Source organism: Tyto alba, unplaced genomic scaffold (assembly GCF_018691265.1).
Source record: "Tyto alba isolate M040663 unplaced genomic scaffold, T.alba_DEE_v4.0 Super-Scaffold_13, whole genome shotgun sequence".
Taxonomy (NCBI): domain Eukaryota; kingdom Metazoa; phylum Chordata; class Aves; order Strigiformes; family Tytonidae; genus Tyto; species Tyto alba.
Window position 1 is genome coordinate 37,572,160 of NW_024881275.1, and position 12,340 is coordinate 37,584,499.

Sequence of the window (12,340 nt, forward strand, 5' to 3'; positions counted from 1 at the left end):
TGTTCTTCCGTTGCTCGATTTTTGGCTATGTGAGCATCTATGTGGCATACTTTCACAACCAAGTTCTCTCTTCGAACAGCAGTATCTTGCCACAAATCATCAGCCCAGATGGGTCTGCCTCTACGCTGCCAGACACTCTGTTTCCACTGCCACAACCACCTCCACAGGGCATTTGCCACCATCCATGAATCAGTGTAGAGGTAAAGGACTGGTCATTTTTCTCGCTCGACGATACTTAAGCTGGATGGCTTTCACCTCTGCAAATTGACTGGATTCGCCTTCTCCTTCAGCAGCTTCTGCGACCCATCGTGTGGGGCTCCACACAGCAGCCTTCCACTTCCGATGTTTCCCTACAATGTGACAGGACCCATCTGTAAATACGGCATATCACTTCTCATTATCTGGTAGTTCATTATATGGGAGTGTCTCTTCAGCTCGGGTCACCTCTTCCTCTGGTGACATTCCAAAGTCTTTGTCTTCTGGCCAGTTTGTGATTATTTCTAGTATTCCTGGGAGGTTGGAGTTTCCTATTCAAACCCACTGTGTGATGAACTCAACCCACTTACTCCACGTAGCATCAGTTGCATGATGTGTTGAGGGGACGTTCCCTTTGAACATCCAGCCCAGTACTGGCAGTCGGGGTGCCAAGAGGAGCTGTGCCTCTTTACCAATCAGTTCTGAAGCAGCTCAAACCCCTTCATATGCTTCCAGTATCAATTTTTCAGTTGGTGTATAACAGGCTTCGGATCCTCTATATCCTCAACTCCAGAATCCCAGGGGCCAACCCCAGGTCTCCCCTGGTGCTCTCTGCCAAAGACTCCAGGTAGGGCCATCCTCCCCGGCTGCAGTGTAGAGCACATTTTTAACATCATGTCCTGCCCAAACTGCCCCAAGAGCTACAGCATGAACGATTTCTTGTTTAATTTGTTCAAAAGCTTGTTTTTGCTCAGGGCCCCATAAAAATTCATTTTTCTTCTGGGTCACTTAATAAAGAGGGCTTACAATCTGACTGTAATTTGGAATATGCATTCTCCAGAAGCCTATCACACCTAAGACAGCTTGTGCTTCCTTTCTGCTGGTTGTTGGAAACATAGCCGTTATTTTATTAATCACATCCTTTGGAATCTGACGACGTCCATCTTGCCATTTGATTCATAAAAATTGAATCTCCTGTACAGGGCCCTTGACTTTACCCTGTTTTATGGCGAAGCCAGCTCTCAAAAGAATTTTAACTATTTTCTCTCCCTTCTCAAAAACTTCTTCTGCTGTATTCCCCCATAAAATGATATAATGATATAATCAATACATTATAGGTGTTCTGGAGCTTCACCCTGTTCCAGTGCAGTGTGGATCAGCCCATGGCAAATACTGGGACTGTGTTTCCACCCCTGGAGCAGTCTGTTCCAGGTGTATTGGACACCCTTCCAGGTGAAAGCAAACTGTGGCCTGCACTCTCCTGCCAGAGGGATTGAGAAAAAGGCATTGGTGATATCAGTTGTGGTGTACCACTTGGCTGCCTTTGACTCCAATTCATACTGAAGCTAGAGCATGTCCAGCACAGCAGCACTTAACGGTGGTGTGACTTCATTCAGGCCCCGATAGTCCACTGTCAGTCTCCACTCTCCATTAGACTTCTGCACTGGCCATATAGGGCTGTTAAAGGGTGAGCGAGTCTTGCTAATCAACCCTTGGCTCTCAAGCTGATGAATCAGTTGGTGGATGGGAACTACAGAATCTCTGTTGGTGCGATATTGCCGTCGGTGCACAGTTGTGGTAGCGATCGGCACCTGTTTTCTTCAACCTTCAGTAGTCACACAGCAGAAGGATCCTCTGAGAGCCCTGGCAGAGTGGACAGCTGTTTGATTTCTTCTGTCTCCAAGGCAGCTATACCGAAAGCCCACCGGTACCCATTTGGGTCCTCAAAATACCCTCTCTGGAGATAATCTATTCCAAGAATACAGGGAGCTTCCGGGCCAGTCACAACAGGGTGCTTTTGCCACTCATTTCCAGTTAGGCTCACCTCAGCCTCCAACACAGTCAGCTGTTGAGACCCCCCGTCACTCCTGAAATACAAATAGGCTCTGTTCCTTGGAAATTCAACAGCATCAGGGTGCATTGTGCACCAGTGTCCACCAAAGCCTTGTACTCCTGGGGGTCAGATGTGCCAGGCCATCAAATCCACACAGTCCAGTAAACACGGTTGTCCCTCTCCTCCACCTCGCTGGAGGCAGGGCCCCTCTCATGCTGGTCATAGTATCCGTTATTGATGAAGGAGTTAGTGTGGTCTGTGTGAATCTCGGTCTCATCCTGGTTATTCACTTCTTGTAAGTGCGACTCAGAAGTTCTCCTCATAGGATCAGGAGCAAAGTCAACTCTTCTACGCGTTTTGGGTAACTGATTAGCTGAGAGTGGAGCAGCACTTATCCTGGAAGAACCTTGATTTGTAGCCATTCTTCCTTCCAACTCTCGAACTCGCTTTCTTAGAACGTAGGTGGGTTTCCCATCCTATTTCCTCATGTCTTCTCCATGGTCACACAGGTAATAACATAGGTTCCTCCGTGGTGTATACCGCCTCACTTGAGTAGGGAGCCATTTGCTCCTGATAGCTGAGACCTTAGTCTGTAGAGGTGGAGAGTAGGACATGTCCTCTTTGAGTTGTCGGACTTCTTGTGATAGTTTCTCCATAGCCATGACAATGGAAGAAGAGAGACTTTCTTCATAGTGCTGGAGTCGGTGAGCCAAGTCATCCATAGCTGGTCCCTCCTCATGTCTCCAGTCAAATCCTGTTAATGCATTGGAGTGCGATGATGGAGCACTCCATATAAACTTCTGCCACATGGGCCGGGTGCATTGGACTTCATCTGGGTCTGTGGGTAGCCGCGCATCATCTGAATCATAATAAACCAACTCCCGCACAGCCAGTTCCCTCAGGTATTGGATACCTCTCTCCATGGCAGTCCACTTACTTAGATGACATGTAAGATCCTCCTTGAAGGGATATCTGTCCCTCACGCCTGACAGTAGTCATCTCCAAAGGCTGAGCGTTTGTGTCTTTCTTCCAATAATCTTGTCAATGCCTGCATCCCTGGACAGGGATCCCAGTTTCCTGGCTTCTCTACCACCTAATTCCACACTGTTGGCACCGCTATCCCAGCATCAGAGCAGCCAGGTAAGGAAGTGTTCCCCTGGATGGCGGCTGAAATCCTTTCTCATGTTTCATAATTCACTCAGGGATAGAGACCGGGTGATTACCACTGGCTCTGCCTCCTCCTCCTGTTCTTGTGATGGCCCTGGTTCACCATCATCTTTTACAATGCGAGGGGATTTTTTAGTGTATTTCTTCTTCTGTATGGGAGCAACTGATACTGTCGTGGATTGATTCTTCGGTTCACCCACACTATTTATCATAGGGGTTGGATTGGTTGCAGTGTCTGTTGCCCGAGTTGGAGTGGCTGCAGTGTCTGGTGGGGGTGTCAGAGTGGTTGCAGTGCCAGTTGTTTTGCTCTCAGATGCAGAGACATCTGCCTTTTGAGGATACTGCATAGTGGCAAGTAGGATTCGGTAGGCATGGGCCAGGCCCCAGCACGTTGCAGTGATCTGCGTCTCTCTTGAGGTGTCAGGATGACAACACACCTTTTCTAAATATTTTATTAATTTCTCAGGATCCCGCATTTGTTCAGGGGTAAAATTCCAAAACATTGGAGGTCCCCACTGTCCTAAGTACTTGCCCATGCTACCCCACACTCCCAGCCACGCATAACTCTCCAACCCTGGGGTAGACCTCTGGGTGGTATTCAGAAACAGTTGCTTAACCCGAAACAGAACCTGAACCACATTCAAGAACACTACAGCTTCCAGCAACAAGACAACAACATTAATATGAACATTCCATGGATATTCAGAGTTCTCAGCATTCTCAAGTATACTTGCAAGTTGCTTGGAGAAGAGGAAGATGGAAAAAGGTATCTCCCCCTTGGGTGGGCTTTCCGAGGAGAAAAGGTGGAGGGTGTAGTTACTAACTCATTCCAGCAGGTGCCCCCCAGTGTACACAGACAACAACCACACTGTGTACAAATGCCCCACTACTCCCAGGACCGACGATTTTATCATGCCATAGGTTAGTGTTACATAATACAGCAAGGCAAAACTCTTAAGCCAATTCCCACAGGTAATAAGCAGCAGCATGGGGACTACATATGGTAAGTAATGTGATGTATAACACAACTGCAGCAACAAAACCCATGATTTTAGGAGCCAAGCAAATGACATTATAACAGGATGGGCAGTCGGCATCATAACAAACTTGATAGTACACACAGACAAAATCTGTTATTATCTCAACCCTTCATGTCCCATGTTGGGCGCCAAAAAGGACTGTCGTCGTTTGAGCCTACTGAGCATCTAAATGCCACGCAGTCGGTCACCCACCCTCCCCCCATTTGGGAATGGGGAGGGAATCGGAGGGGCAAAGGGAGACTCGCGGGCTGAAATAAAAACAGTTTAATCACAGTGACAGAATGATACACTGACAGCAGTGTCAACAGGTAACGTACAATACAGCTGCTCACCACCCACTGACCAACACCCACCTGCTCCTGGCTGGTGATCCCCAACACAAAAGCCCCACAACCACACTCCCAGAAGTGGCAGCCCCTCCCAGCCCTCTCCTGCCTTTATATAGTGAGCACAATGTCACATGACATGGACTATCAGCCAATCCCGGCCCAGCCCTCCATCTGTGCTCCCCCCGCCCCCTCACACAGGTGAGGGCACTGGGATCTGGGGAGCCCCTGGGGTCTCAGGGTGCTGCAGCACTCCTCCCGCTGCCAGACCAACAGGAACTCTAGTCCAGCCCCAACCAGGACAGTGCTTTCAACTGAAGCAACCATGATGACTAACTGAACCACGCAGGACAACCTGGAGGAAGTGATGAGTGATAGCAGTGTGCAGCTCTCTGCTGCAGAGGATTGAGACACTCACCTGCCAACCTGACCTATTGTCCAAAGAATTTTGCTGTTTCCTGGGGACATGGATCTAGGATGTTGTGGAGAGACTGCTAAAGCTTGTCCCACCCTCGATAACCCCCTGTTCTTCTCTCTTTTGGACATGAGTGATACTACCAGAGACAACCTCAAGAATATCAAAAGTAACTGCAGAGTTCTGGGGGTGATAATCAGGGTTATGGGACCCAAGTGGTATTCCTCTCAGTCCTGCTGCTAAGGTGAAAGGGTTGACTTGTGTTAACAACTCGTTGCAGAGCTGGCATCTCCAGTTGGGTTTGGTTTCTGTGATCATGGGACCTTGTTTGAGGATCAACATCTACATGGGAGAGATGGGATTCACCTAAGTGGGGCAAAGGTAACTTTTCCAGCAGGATGGTTGGTCTGGTAAGATCTTTAAACTGAGAGTGACAGGAGAGGGAGAGAGTTACCAGCAGTCCTGTGAACGATTGATGGACAGTGTTGACATATAAAGGACTGGTGTGATGTGAGTGAAAGGGAACAAAATCCACAGGACAGGACTCATGCTTTTGCATATAAACAAGGAAATGCCTACAGGATTGTTGCTGGGAAATCAGCATGATGGGGTGCCTCTTTCAAGGGCCTGCACACTGACACACGCAACATAAGGAATGAACATAAGGTATCAGAGATATGTGTGCAGTTGCAGGGCTGTGGTCTTGTTGGGATCACAGGGATGTGGTGGGATGGCTTGTGTGACTGGAGTGCTGCAATGGAAGGATTCAGCCTTTTTAGGAAGGACAGCCTAGAAGAATGAGGAGGTGGATCTGCCCAATATGTAAGCCTGGAATGCATGAAGATCTCCCTGGGGATTGATGAGGAGCCGACAGAGATTTAATGGGTAAGGATTAACAAATAGACCAATATGTGTGGCACTGTAGTGGATGTCTGCTGTAGGCCACTGGATCAGGAAGAACAAGTGGCTGAGGCCTTCTAGAGACAGATAGCAGCAGCCTCAAGTTATCAGGCCCTGGTCCTTGTGGAAGACTTTAGCCACTCCAACATCTCATGGATGGACAAGACATCAGAGCATAAGCAGTCCAGGAGTTTTCTGGAGAAAATAAATGAAACCTTCTTGATGGAAATGTAGGGGAGCCAACTGGGAGAGGTGTTCTGCTAGACCTTGTACCCACAAACAAGCAAGGGTTTGTTGGGGATGTGAAAGTCGAAGGCAGCCTTAGCTTCAGTGACTATGACATTGTGGAGTTTGGGATCCTGAGAGGGAAAGAAGCAGAGTAAAAAGCAAGATCACAACTCTCTACTTCAGGAGAGCAGACTTTGACCTCTTAAGGAATGTGCTTGAAGGTGTCCCATGGGATAAGACCTTGGAAGAAATAAGGGGCCAAGAAAGCTGGCTTGTATCCAAGGATCACCTCCTCTAAGCTGAAGAGCAGTTCATGCCAGTGAACAAGAAGTCAAGTAAAAATGATAGGAGGCCTGTCTGGATGAATTATGAGCTCCTGACAAAACTCAGAGAGGAAAAAGAGGTATACAGAAGGTGGAAACAGTGGCAGGTAACCTAGGAGGCATAACAAGACACTGTCCAATTATGCAGAAGAAAGCATGACTAGGAAAGCCAAAGCCCACCTGCAGCTGAAACAGGTGGGAAGTGTCAAGAGCAACAGGAAAGGCTTCTATAAATACATAAATGGCAAAGGAAAGACTAGGGAATACTTCTGAACAGGGTGGGACCTTTATATAGGACATGGAAAAGGCTGAGTTACTGAATGTCTTCTTTGCCTCAGTCTTTACTAACAAGATGGGCCTTCAGGTATCCCAGGTCCTACAGACCAGGGGGAAAGGCTGAAGCAAGGAAGATGCACCTCTGGACAAGGATCAGGCACAAATTGAGACACAGAAGACTCTTCCTGAACATCAGGAAACACATTTTTACTGTGAGGGTTACTGAGCACTGACACAGGTTACCCAGGGAGGTGGCACTATCCATCCTTTGAGATATTCAAAAGCTTTCTGGACACAGTCCAGGGCCCTCTACTTTAGGCGACCCTGTTTGAACACAGGTGTTGGACCAGGTGATATCTAGAGGTCTCTTTCATCTTCAGCTTTTCTGTGAACCAGGGACAGGACGTATGTCCTGAAAGCTGCTTTGCTTTATGTGGCTAATTCCAGCTGTGATGTTTCAGAGCTACTGAAAGTTTGTTTGTACGGCCTGGGTACAGGTTTAGTATGGCAGATTTAATGGAAGAGTGTTATCTGCTGTGTTGTCAACTCTGACACCCTGAGTATAAATCCTGACTGAATATTTCTATAATGTAATACTGTTCAGGAGAACTAGACTGAAATAATATCTCAAGGCATGAGTGAATACTGCCTGACATTCATCATCATTCGTGGATATTACAAGCCGCTTCAATAAACAGAACAATTTGCTCTGTGCTAGAACTGCTTCCCTCTATATCTGTTGAAACCAGTATCGCTCTACTGTGCATCAGATTTTTGGATTAATATGTGTGAGTATTGTTAGAAAATTCAGCAGAAGTTTACAATGATGCTGTCATTTTGCACCCTTATGGGAATGTTTAAGTCCTCTGTTGCGTACCCTTTGGTGCTGCATGGTGAGAAGGCCTGTATATCCCTTGATTTCCTGTTAAAGCATGACCTCTGGACTACATTTTATTTGCTGGTAGCACAGATGAGTGGAAACTACACAGCAAGTGGCCAAATGTCCTGTATTTTACAGTAGTCCCTTCTTTGTTGTTAGTACTACAGGGCTATCTGGTAAAGGTTGTAAACAAATGTCTAAGTGGACCATTGATTTGGCATGCTCGGATGCTACAGCTTTAGTTAGAGTTTGTTGCTTCTGGTGTTAAAAAAAAAAAAAAGAAAAGAAAAGAAAAAGCAGCCTTTCAGCTGTGTTTAAAATTCAATCTGAATTATGAGGAACACTGACAGGCTGAGGTCAGTAAGTAGAGTCATTTTGAATACAAAAGACTAAGTGAATGGGAGAACAATTTCAGAGGAAATCTCTGAAGATGCTAGTAAGATACCCTGGTCAGAGTTTGTCAGTCATTTCTTTTCACGGTGGTGTCAGCATAATTAGTTCTTCATATTGTTTTTCACCCCCTCAGGGAACTGATGTGGGTTAAGATTTTTGTTAGTTATTCTTAATTCATATTAGATCCTCAGTCTGTTTGACTGCATCTACTATCACAAAGGGGCATAGGAAAGCATTTCTTCTGAAGAGAAACTCCATCATTGCCTCTGAAATAAATGTTCACCAAACTACATCCTTGCCTCATTAGCAACCAGGCTGTGAAAGAGTTGTAGGTTATCTAGTTAAATCTGGCTCCTGATGTTGTGTCATCTATTTAAAATCAAGGTAGCAAATACACATGGGAAGTGCCACTGTGAACTACTAGAATAAGAATTTTAATTGGCACCTCTGTAATATGGGAATAGGAATGAACTATAGAAAACAAAATGTTGGCCACATCTGTGGTACTTAAGTATTGCATTTTACATGCAATCTTCTGGGAACTGTACTCCATCTCTCACGCTCTGTGCAGCGGCTAATTTCAAAGGTTTTCATACCTGTCTGACTGTTTTACTTCCTTTCCTCAAAAGCTCACAATAAATTCTCTATGACATATTTAAAACCCATATAGACATTAAAATATAAGAAACAAAGAAAATCCAAGGCATACTAACCACTGCTTAAGCAATGATAGGTCTGAATAGAATTCACTGTTCATTCCTATACTTGTTTTGGTGGAAGATAAACATTTCTGGAGCAGTTTTCCATCAAAACTTTAAATTAAATCAAAACTGATTTTATTGATTATATGTGGATAAACCTGGTGAATATTCTTGTGTCTTCAACATTTTTTTTTTTTTTGTAAGTGCAAGGCTTTAATTTTGAGTACAGCATCAAGGGTCAGCTGATTGGAAGGAAACATTGATATGTATGCACTTTCAAATCATGGTTCAATATGTTACTGCAATCCAAAGTACAAAAGTTACTTTTTTAATGGTCTTACAGTTTTATGACATTTTTATCCTGTATTATTTTATAAATCTCTAGGAGTCAGTATGAGATATTTGCAAGACAAATGATGTGATCAGAGGGGGAAACTTGAGGCTTTGGCTGAGGGAAAGTCCAGAAAGGTTACAAAACAGGCATTTCTCTTTGTGTTTCTGAACGAAATGAGTAGCCTTCTATTGTCTGGAAGGCATGACTGTACAGTTCAGTATTTTGGAAAGGTTTTAATTTATATTGATACATTACATGTGTCTGAGGCTTCAAAGTTTTCACTTGCTTTGTGCACAGCTGTTGTTTTAGATGGCTGTAAATGTTAGTGAGATAATTGTTGCATGATACCTGAGAGAGGAGTTTTGGCAAGTATGAGAAATTTACATTTTTACTCAGGACCACTTTTTCATTCCAAAATGTATTGCGACTTCTAGCAACTGTAGTTGGAACTGGTTCCTTTTTCAGTCTCTCTGGATAAAATTTTCTTGGGCAAGCAGGAAAAATGGTCCAGTCTTTATTCTGGTACAAGAGTGAAAGTTTTCGCCAGGATCTGTTCCTGGAAAAATGCTGGAAGGCTGTGGAACCTAGAACCTGCTGTTATTATTAATGTTGCAATACATAAACAGATGTGTTCTTCCAAGTCCAAAGGGTTCTCAGCCCATACAGGAATAGCTCAAAAAGCTTTTTAATTTAAAAGTTGCACTGGAATTTGTGTGTGAGTTATGCACTTCTTTCCTCCCTATAATTGCTCTTGCTAAGTTGTCAAATTTCTATTTAGAAATGGATTATTTTTCTAGCTCTCCAGCTTTATGTCTTATTTAGGTCTTTCCAAATGTGAGCACAATTTTTATTTTTCTAACCCACCAAGAGAGGTAGTTTTTATGAAGACTAAAGCCAACAAAAACAGAAACAAAACAACAGCTTAATGAAGGTTAGATGAACTGCTGTATTTTGAAGCTGTGTTGGCTATTTCAGTCAAGGTTAGTCCTTATCAAACATCTTTAACAGGTGTTTTTTCCTTGGTTTACCTTTTTGGCATGCCTCACCCTACTATTGCACCCTGTGTATTCTGTAGCTTTAAAATACACCTGAATTTAAGAAAAAGAATTTTTTTTTGAGTTGCTTAATGTTTTTAATCTCTAACCTGCAACATCAGCTACATTTCAAAAACAAAGCCTGAGATAAAACTATTTGTTAAACAAATCCTTGGACAAATGTTTCATGTTCATTCTGAACAAAAGGAGTGTCCTAGAACCCCGCGTCCAGATGCAGAAATAACTGTGGCAAAATGTAATCTGCAGCCAGCTAATTAGAATTTGGTTTTATCTGGATGTTTCTGTACGTAAAATTTGAACATCTTTTGGCAAATAACAAGAACTGACTAGCTGGCAGAAGTGCTGCAATTCAGGGACAGTAGAGGTTGTAGCACCTGTGCAATTTTAAGAAGGATGCTGGACAGGGTACTATGTTTCACAATCACATAGGTTGACTCTTTCTTGCAAAAAAGACTATCTGCCATCTGCTTTAGGCATGGTAGCTTAAACTCTACATTCAGCACAAAAGACTTTTGTTAACTTACCATTTGCCTGTAGGTTTAAAACATACCTCCAAATTTGTATGAGTTCTGCTTTCTGAGGTTTTAGACAGATTTTTGGACCAGAAGACTTATCTGTTGCATCTTGTTTGTGTCACTTCAAGATACAAATTAGCTAGTGGCCTTTCAACAATTCTTTATATTACAAGTAGTGCACTCTGGGCAGCAGGGAGGAAATTTATCCTGAATTTCTGTGTTCCCATCTTTGTGGAAAAGAGATTTCTGTTCTAATTTTACAGCAGACTGTACTTGTACATGGAAGGGATGGTAACTATGCCTGTTGGTAGACATTTCCATGACTTAATACAGTTCTGTCTTTTGTAATGTGAATAGGACATTTACTGCTGTAGCTGAGTCACATACACACAGACACAGAGTGAGGAGAGCTAAGATCAAGCAGAGAACTGTTCCCAGCTCATCTGGATGCAGACTGCTCCTGGTTTGTAGGAGACGTGGAGGGAGCGTAGAGGCTGTCTGTAAGGGCAGGTAGTGAGAGAAGTGGAATACCTGGATGACTTCTGTGGTGACAAGAAAACTAACTGGTTTCCTGTCTTCTGCCTGACAGAGAAGTGCTGAGGAAATGACAGGTGTTTCTGCATATGACAGTACTCTTCAGTCTGCATCTGTGTGTGTGACACGGCTGCAGTAGTAAATGTCTTTTACAGAAGTAAACAACCTCTTTTTCACAAAAATGGGATCACAGAGGTTCAGGATAAATTTCCTTCTTGGAGTATATAGTCCAGACTGTACTACTTCTTAATATAAAGATTTGTTGAAAGGTAGCTGGTTAATTTTTATCTTGAAATGCCATAAGCAGGGGAGACTTGCCTTCTACTCTGGTTCAGAGATTCTGAAATGTGACATATTTAGGCACCACAATCAGCATGAACAAAGAAGAGGCTTCAAGAGCTGGAGCTGACAGTTACTACCATGTGTAGGAGACAGGTAGCAGTCTCCAGCCCCTTTTCCCATACTCTGTAACTTGCTAGTGGAGAAGAGTTCCTAAAATCTACTTTGATTTCTGAAGTTCTAGTAGAAATTTTCAAGAAATTACATACTTATCTACATTAATTTATTTTTTATTGGTAAGCCTTAAGCTAGACACTTGTCTGCATTTTAATGTCTTTCCAGATTAGTTTTGTTAAAGAAAATAGCAAGAATATTATGTTCACATTTTTTTTTTTTTTAATTAAGCATTTGTAGTAGAACAGTTGAAGGAAGAAGACTACAGCAGTGAGTACACTGAAGGAATGAAATTGATTGAAAGAAATTATTTGACAACATAAATAAGTTTAAGATATCTAGATGAAACATCCATCACTGTGAAATAGACTATCAAATGCACTGTGTGGGTGGATAAGTAGGGCTTTTCTTCTCCCCCAGAATTTTTATATAAAATGACAAAATTAAAAAGTAAGTGTAAATTCACAGTATCATGGCTACATTGCATGCAACGGATCAAATGATTTTGAACAGTTTTGGAGTTGGGAAAGTATTTCATTTTCCCTCTAGCTTGTGTATTTGCTACTACTGTCTCCTTCAGGCCCATGGGGCAATGTCTTCAGATTCACAAGATATGAATATCCTGTAGACTTGAGGTTCTTCCTGGTTTCATAGTGACTGTAACTGCTAATGTAAGTAGACTGACTGATTTCTAGCCAAACTATCTTACACCCCACTGCCCCACAAATGGGTGTTCTTTGTGTTTTCTTGTTTCCGTGGTGCGTCTCACAC